The following is an 8,836-nucleotide window of genomic DNA, read 5'->3' on the forward strand; positions in this document are numbered from 1 at the left end:
AGGAGAAAAATCTTAAAAGCAGCCAGAAAAATAAAGAAAGAGAGAGAAAAGATTGCCTTTAAAGCAACAGCAGGTTTACTGACAGCAGATTTTCAACAGCAAACAATGGAAGCTAGAAGAACAGTGAGAGCTCCAGTGCACGGAGAGAAAGAATTTGCCAACCTAGAATTTGTCTATTAGTGGGGGGCAAAAAGTCTTTTATGAACAAGAACAAAATAGGGCACCTGGGCGGCTCAGTGGGTTAAGCCTCTGCCTTCGGCTCAGATCATGATCTCAGGGTCCTGGCATCAAGTCCTGAATTGGGCTCTTTGCTCGGCAGGGAGCCTGTTTCCCCCTCCTCTCTCCCTGACTGCCTCTCTGCCTACTTGGGATCTCTGTCTCTCAAATAAATAAATAAATACTTCAAAAAAAAAAAAAACAATAAGGACAAAATAAATATTTTAATTTAACTAAACATGGTTAGCTCATCGCTAAGAAAAGCTCCTGAAGGAAATACTAAAGGATGTACTTAAGGCAGAGCAAAACATAAAAAACAAATAAAAACCCTATATGGAATGTTTGAGATACAAAAAGGGTAAAGAGCACAGCAAATGGCAGAGGCAAATGAGCATTGACAATATAAAGTCATAATTCATAATTTTGGGTTGTGTTTTAAAGGTTGATTTAAAATATATGAAAAAAATCAGTTTATAAGTAGGTAAGGAAGAATGTAGTTTAAGCATTCTAAGGTTTTTGTATTGCCTGGGAGAAGAGTAAAGATATTGATCCACTTAGACTTTGGTAGGTTACAGGTACAAGTCGGAATTTTTCTGGGGTAACCACCAAAAGAGTAGAAGCAGAGAGCAAGAGCATATAATTTCCAAATTAGTGTGTGTCAGAGAGATGGGATAATTTAAGACTCTCAGTGAAACCAGAAGAAGGACACACGGTATAAGCATCCAAGATGGCCCCATTTCCATCTAGTTTTGAGATATGTTAAAGACGTGAAAGGAGGAGACTGGCCAACTCAAATGATTCTGCCACAAAGAGTGGAGGCTCTTGACTCCATCTGTACTAACTAGATTCTCTCACAGGAACTTGAAAACAGGAACAGAGATGACAAGTAAATAGGGCTAAAACACTTGATAGCAGCAGCCCCCCAAAATATCTATGAGCTCTGGCCCCCGAGATACCTGCGGGAGGTCCCTGGCCCTTGGCCCCCTGTCATTCTCAAGGCCTGGCTGGTCAGCTCTTCCTGGCTGTCAGCTCCCCACGTGCCTCTAATACATTCTGCCACCAATCCCTTCCCTCACATCCTCCTTTTTTTCCTTGCCTAATTGGCCTTGATTCGCTTGAAACAAAAGAAACCTAACTGATGCCAAGAACGGCTGCGGCTCATGCCAGAAGTATCTTCACTCTGTTACAAAAATCCAAGTGTTTGGCACGGATGGTGAGTTGTCTTCTTAGGAACAACAACCCAAGACACAGCTGGGTCTTTAACTTTTATCAAATACGCAGGACGAAGATCCCCAGGGTGTAGCCCAGATGGGGTGGGCCTCCCATGGGGAGCCTTGGCTCTTACTTCACATTCGCTTTGAGGCCCTACTCACCGCTATGTCGTATCCCCTAAAACACATCTCATACTACAACACATCAGTAAGGAAACCTGTGTTCTAGTGAAGAGTCTTTGGAGCCTACGAGAGAGGGGTCACGTCCCATGCAGATCTCCAAGCAGAAACTTCGTCCATGACCCCATCGGAGCGTTTCCCCCTCCCACCTAAGAGCCCACCTCTGCCCGTTGCTTCTTTTCTCTTCTTCCTTTTCTCCCACCCACCTTTGAAAGTCCTCTTTGATATCTTAAGAAAGCCAGGCTTTAACCGGTTTGTATACACCATTCAGCAAAACCAAAACCCTGGTAGTCAGGGCAACAGCATATCCCTTGGGGTTGGGGATCTTGGTTCTTTTTACCACCATATCTGAGGTGTTCTTCCTCAATGATCGGGATCCCTTAAGAGTGGGAGGAGCTCTGTAGCACTCTTAGCACCTTGACTAGTGGGCTGCCGTGGTAGACTCTGCATAAAGAGTTGTTGAATGAATTTCATATATCTTTGAGCACTTTGTAGAGCCTGGAAGAGTGCAACACAGGAAATAGGTACTTGACAAGCGGTCCTTGAGTAGAGACTGCTTCACCTCTATGTAGTTCTTACCGCACATTCTGATGCTGGACTAAGCACTACAGTGTATTCAAAATTAGAGGCAATGAGCTTTTCCAGCCAGGGCCTTGCAGAATGGCTCCCGCAAAGAAGGGTGGTGGGAAGAAGGGCCATTCTGCCATCAATGAGGCAGTGACCAGAGAATACCCACTGACATTCACAGGCACATCCCTGGAGTGGGTTTCAAGGAGTGTGCCCCCCGGGCACTCAAAGAGATCCAGAAATTTGGCCTGAAGGACATGAAACTCCAGATGCACACATGGACACCAGGCTCAACAAAGCTGTCTGGGCCAAAGGATTAAGGAATGTTCCATACTGTATCCATGTGCTGTTGTCCAGAAAAATGTAAGGAGGATGAAAAGTCACCAAACAAGTTTTATATGTTGGCTACCTATGATCTGTCACCACTTTCCAAAATCCACGGATGGTTAATGTGGATGAGAATTAATGGCTGCTGGTCAAATAAAAGTATATATACAACTGCAAAAAAAAAAAAAAAAAAACAACAAATTGAAACAATCCAATTAATAGTGTGCAAACTAACAGAATAGAACATTAACTCAATTTATCTACTGATTAAACTATGATGCTTTAGTGCTCCATGCTAAGGGTGTGGGCCATTTAGAAGAAAGTTTGAAATTGAGAAGAGCAGTCTAAATTTCCATTTCAAAGATAGTGGAAAGGTAAAGAATCCATAGGAAGGACTTCATTTCTGTGGGCAAATAGCTTCAAAAAATGATTATGGGATTAAAAAAATTCAGACTGTGTCTATACAAGGCCAGAATATTTAATCTAAATAGAATTATCAGGTAAAATGCAAGACACCTAGTAAAATTTGAATTTCAGATAAACCACAAATAATTTTTAGTATAAGCATGTCCTATGTATTACATAGGGCATACTTACACTAAAAACAATTCATTGTTTATCTAATATTAAATTTAACTGGGCACCTTATATCTTTATTTGCTAAATCTGGTTATTCCAAATCTATGGGGAAAATATTCAGTTTATTGTTTAGATATTTGATCTGCATGTCATCTGGATAAATTAATCTCTTTTTCATAGATATTCATTTATTGTGTAAAGCGTTAAAGGCCCGCTTTCTCCTTTTCTTACATCTCTTCAAAACTTTTCTCCCTTAGCCACAGTGTTCAATTGAAATAAAATATTTTTTGTGCCATCCCCTACCCCATCACCACCCCCAGCTCTCAAGGACTTGAGAACCAGAGGTTCTGGGTAATTCAGTTATTACTGACTTTCAGTGGAGTTGATATTGATAAAAGGGGTCAAAATGACTACTGTGGATATTAAAGATCTCGTGCAAAGTCACAAAAATTCCCTCATCCTTGACATACTTTCCAATCTGAGTCACACAGCCCTGGCCATAAGGGACCATGCCAACAAAGCCAATCTTAGGGAACATGTCTGTAATTCTTCATAATGAATAATGTCCAATGTATGCAAAGGAAACAACAATGGTTCCATATAGCAAATCCACAAATGCTGGGGTTCAAGGTATAGGATGTTGGTGTCGGTGAAGGAGAGGAGATGGAACAATATACAGAAGAATTTGTACAATAATAGGAAAGTGTCACTGAGTTTCATGCCATTGTTTTTTGTTGGGGGCCAGATATAAACACCTGGAAACTTCATCAACCCATTTTAGCTGGAGGTGAGACCTATGTAGATGAGAGGAAAGTATGATTCTAAAGGTCCTTTAAGGAAGAATCAATTTCCTGTAAGTAGATATTCTATTTGGAATTAGATTGGCCAAGTAGAACTATTAAAAGTCTTACTAAGGGATAGGTAAGAGTTAGGTACCCGGTTAAAATGACAAAGAACTACCCTAAGTGGGACTGACTCTTTATGGCACTACTGCATAATTCTTATCAATTAATATAAGTATTAACAACACGTGTTTGTTATAAAGTTATTGGACACAAGCTTGCTCTAATTCTTGGGCTGCCTGCCTGGCTCCTTTAGAGTCTTCTTTTCGAAAAACGGGTCCAGAACTCAGGAGTGAGCTTTTAACAGCCGGCGTCAGCCAATCCTCTGGCCATCGCTGATTGGTCTAGGGGCAGACCCTTGGACCCAGGCTGGACCAATCAGAGTCCTTCTCTAAGATTTATTTCCAACTGAAACTGGAATTTAAGCTCCCTTTGGAGGTGGCAGCCTGTAGGGGAATCTTGAGAGTTTTCAGTGCGGTGTGGAGGCCTCTTGACTGCCGTAGGAGAAGGGATCCAACACGTTGAGAGCAGTAAAGACACAGAGCTTGTGTGCCGTTGAATTCAGGTCCTTAGTTCTAGTCGTCCCAGAGTCCCCCCCCCCCCGCCCCGTTTCCTTGTACTTCCTACTGCTGTGTGCTCTGCCGTGTGCGTTTCTCTAATAATTTCTGTTTTATGCCTCTGTTAGCTATGTTCCTGCCATTTGTCATAAAAGCATCTAGAACAGCCCAACAGGGTATGTCACGTATTGTGCTATGGCTAGGGGGGGTTTACCCTGAAGGAGCTTACGGCTTTGTGTGTCAACCACAACACAGGCTGGAAAGTTATAGATGTTACAAGAGCCTTTAAGAGCTACCAGAAAGCAGAGGTGGGAGACATCTCCTCCAGCCGGAGGGTTTAAGGACAACTTCTTGTCTAAGGTGGCTTTTGAGTTTGCCTCTAAGGTAAGATGAGATTCGATCTCATGGCAAAGAGGGAGAGAAGGCCCTCGAGACAGGGAAAATGACATGAGCAAAGATTCAGTTGTCAGACAGAATGGGGATATGGGTGGAAAAGAGCCACACCTCGCAGGTCAAGTCCTTTAGCAGCAATGGGGGAAACCTGAAGACTTTAAACCGGGGAGGAACTCGGTCTTTGCATAATCCCTCAGGCCCTGGGCTGGAGCGGGACAGGCTGGGGTTGTGCAGTCAGCGGTTACTGCCGTGTTCTGAGCTGAAAACAGTAAATGCTCTAATGAGGAGAAGGCGGACAGGGAGTGCAAAGACAATGAGGAAACTCCCCACGACGTCCGATAATCCCAATATCATCAGTAAAGAAAGATCTCAGGAGAGCAGGGGACCGAGGTGGGCGGGAACCCAGGGAATGAAGTGAAGGCAGCAAGGCGCTCCCTGAGGGGTAGGAGAAGGAGTCCACAGTGAGTGCGGCACTGCCAAGGGCGGCCGAAGTCTTCCTTGGGGTTAAATGGTAGGAACGAGAACGAAAATCAGTGGCCAGCCTCCTCAGTCAGTGGGCTCGCAGCAGAGGAGCGAACGTGCAGGGTACAGGTTACCCTGTGTGGGGACCTCATGAAGTTTGTGAAAGGGAAACACAGAAGAAATACTGCGGGGAGAACCTTATAGACATGCCTGAGGCCAGGAACAGCCCATGCAGGGGATTGCATGGCTTGGGAAAGTGGGAAGTCACACCTGGGTAAGGATGCTAACAAAGCCAGGAAGACACTCAGAAAACAGTGAGAAGGGAAGTGATAGGATCATCGGTTCAGTAGCATCAAGGGAATGTGAGATCCTGGAGCTGAAAGGAGGATCTAGAATGGGTGGGGGTGCGGGGTGGGGCTGAAGCCATTCTGTGTGATGATCTATTTGTGTCCTGATAACATAAAATCAATGGAGATAAAGGTCTCCAGACCTGAGAAGGCAGAGGAACTGTAAGAAGAGGCTATCTATAGATGTTTCTAGAAGGGGGAGGAACAAGAGACTAGGACCTGTGAAGACCATCCTAGACAGTGGCAGACAGGTTTGGGAAAGGAGAGCGACAAAATGGTGTGCACTTTCACACCATTTCACAGCTCACTCAGAGTCCCTGATGGAAGACAGAGTCAGGAAAGAGCTGTGGGAGAGGAACAAGTTCTGTCAGTAGGGAACGGGGGAGGTGGGAGATAGGAGGCATGTGTGGGAATGCTGTGCGGGGAGAGGACAGCGTCGTCCTGCAGATACAGTCAGATTTTTAGTAAGGCGAGGTAATGAAGGGAGCATCTGAAGTAAAGAGGAAGGATATGGGACGGTTTCTTTCCAAGAGACGACTGGTCTCCCCAGGTGCCCTGAGGAGAGCTCACACGGAGTTGGAGAGGAACAAGAACGCACAGCCAAGATGAGCACCGTCGATGACCGTCCACAGTGAGTTTGACAAAGTGAGGGGGTCTCAGTACTCCCATTAATGGCAAGGAAGCAGATCTAGGAAGAGGGATTCTCCCGAAATTCTTTAGAAGAGTATTTTCACAAGCGGGTACCTATTTCTCCTCCCACCCTTGAGGCCTATATTTGCTTAGCAATCAAGCCTGTGCATTTAGGCACACACGTGTGTGTGCACGCGTGCGTGTGCAAGATAACAAGGGTTTACAGGACCTTTGCTATGTTTGGAGATGGGGGCCCGTGTCCTCCCTTTTGATCACCGCAGTAGTCGGCTGGGTGAAGAGGATTCTGGAGCAAACAGACACTTCCCTGACTCTCTTACTCAGTCTGCTGGAAAAACAAACAAACAAACAAAAGTAATGTCAGGTCTGACTAAGAGCTCCAAGTGGTAGCAAAGGTTATCTGACGACCACCTTAGAAGATAAGCCCGTTTTCCCTTTATGGCTTATTCCTTCCAGAGCCTCCTGATCTGAAGATTATGGCTCCTTTTGTCTCCTCCCTGCGGCACTGACGTAAGATAACCCTGTTCCACTCCTTTTCAGACCCACACGGCAGGGCTTTAGGGGGGTGCCAGCTCCAGGGCCCCGTGTCACTAATGGGCCAGCAGCACGGTGCAGTGACCAGGAGCTCCATCTCAATTACCCCTTGGCTGTGTGATCTTTGGCAAGTTTTTTGACTTCTCAGAGCCTTGATGGTCTCATGGGGATCACTGGTGTGATGATCATTTGATAGACCTCATTCGTGACCATTAATGGACAGGCAGTACCTAATTAGCATAATACCTGCCACAGAGTTGAGTGCGATGCTAATATTATGATTAGAGATTCCGTAAGCTTCCGTTGGGAAGCAGGAGGCAGGCCAGGTGCATGGCGTCACCCAGTCCTTGAGTCGTATGAAGACGGGTTACAGACCAGGATCGCCAGGGTGGCTGGGAGAGCCCAAGTCTTTGGAGGGGAAGAGGAGGCTTACAAAGCCTGGTGGGGGGCTAAGGGAGCTGCGGGGTGGGTGCTGTGCCTGGGTTGTTCTGTGTTTCTCTAACAAGGTCCCGTGGGGCCTTGCTAGGGAAAAGTGTTGTCTGGACCACAGCACTGGCATTCCCTAGAATCTAGTTAGAAATGCTCGCTTTCAGACACCTACACCCCACCTGAGCCCCTGGATTCAGAACCTGCATTTTTAACAAGATGTTCCTGCAGTTCCTGTGCCTGTTGGACTTCGAGGAGCCCTGATGTTGGGAGCTGGGGCGTTCTACTGTCTCGGTTTACTTAACCAAGCACAAGTTGCTTCTGGGGAGTGACTGAGAGGAGGTGACGGTCAAAGAAGAAATGTCGGGGCTGGCTATCCCTTGCCAGGATGGCCACCCATCCGAGGACAGACCTTTCTGAACACTTAGCAGGGCCTTGTGACTTGAGGCCTCAGGAGAGGAGTTGAAACACTTTAGGGAAGCAAATGAACGGAGAGCAAGGAGCAAAGGCCCCCAAACCTGAGTCAGCCCCAACGAAGCTGGGTTTGCAGAGTGCCTGGCTGTCCTCGAAAATGAGTGTGTGTGTGTGTGTGTGTGTGTGTGTACACGCTCATGTGCATGTGTGTGAGAGCAGTCCTCTCCCATAAAATGCATGGTCAGGGAAATGTCTGCTTTCTTTCATAAACAGAACCGATGTGCCCGCGTCAAGGGAATAGGATGTTATTAAGACCTCTTTGGAGGGTACGAAAAGCTCTCTCCAAAGATCGGGAAGGGGTTTCCCTTGCCTGTAAAATATAACTGGTCTCTGATCCAGCTCTCCTCTCCCTGGGACCCGTCCCCAACAGCTTTTCTTTCTGCTGTTTTTGTTGTTGTTGTTTTTAATAACAGAGAACATGTTTCCAGTTGCCAGAGTCCACGCTCAGCACCCTGACCGAACATTGCACAAGTGGCCCAGGCCTCTGGCTGCCCCCGTCGTGAATAAACAGGGCAGGGGACACTGGGGTGTTCCAGCAGCAGCCCCGGCCTAGGTGCGCCCAAATGCGTCTGCAGGGGGCCTGGCTCATCTGGAGCCCGGCTTTGAGGGGCAAGGCCCGTGGTGCCGCTCCCCCTCCACCCCCCCACCCCAGCCTGGGGCTGCCCAGTGTGTGGCTGGCAGAGACCTCTGTGCACATCAGCACTCCTCCGGAACCTGCCCTGTGTGAGTCAGGAATGTCCTTCAGATAAGGAACCGAGCAGAATGCAGGCCCTCAATCAAAGTCAGCCGAGGCCAGCCGGGATCTTTACCCAGCGCGGCAGGCAAAGGCAGCCCTGCGCCTTGGACCGCTGCGCAAAACCCGAAAATGGTGGGAATTTTGCACTGTATTGCGGAAGACCGCGGCTGTGGTGCTCTGTGTAGGATACCTCTGACCTGGAACTGCAAACAAGCCCTCATTTCCCCATGTAGCTCCTCCTCCGAGAATGACCCCAAGGGACTGCAGATTACTTAACAGTTATATTTAGCAAGTCATGGAAGGGACTAGCCCGTTCCAGCCAACTAGCCTTCCTGTG

At 46.9% G+C, this 8,836-nt stretch overlaps 1 pseudogene across 1 annotated transcript; it reads left to right on the forward strand.

The window, feature by feature from the left end:
* The first annotated feature begins 2,267 nt into the window (after positions 1–2,267).
* LOC308338711 (large ribosomal subunit protein eL31-like) lies at positions 2,268–2,640 on the forward strand (annotated as a pseudogene). The gene has a single exon. The product of its transcript is annotated as a large ribosomal subunit protein eL31-like (transcript).
* Positions 2,641–8,836: the final 6,196 nt, after the last annotated feature.

This window comes from Martes martes (assembly GCF_963455335.1).
Source record: "Martes martes genome assembly, chromosome: 2".
Lineage (NCBI taxonomy): Eukaryota > Metazoa > Chordata > Mammalia > Carnivora > Mustelidae > Martes > Martes martes.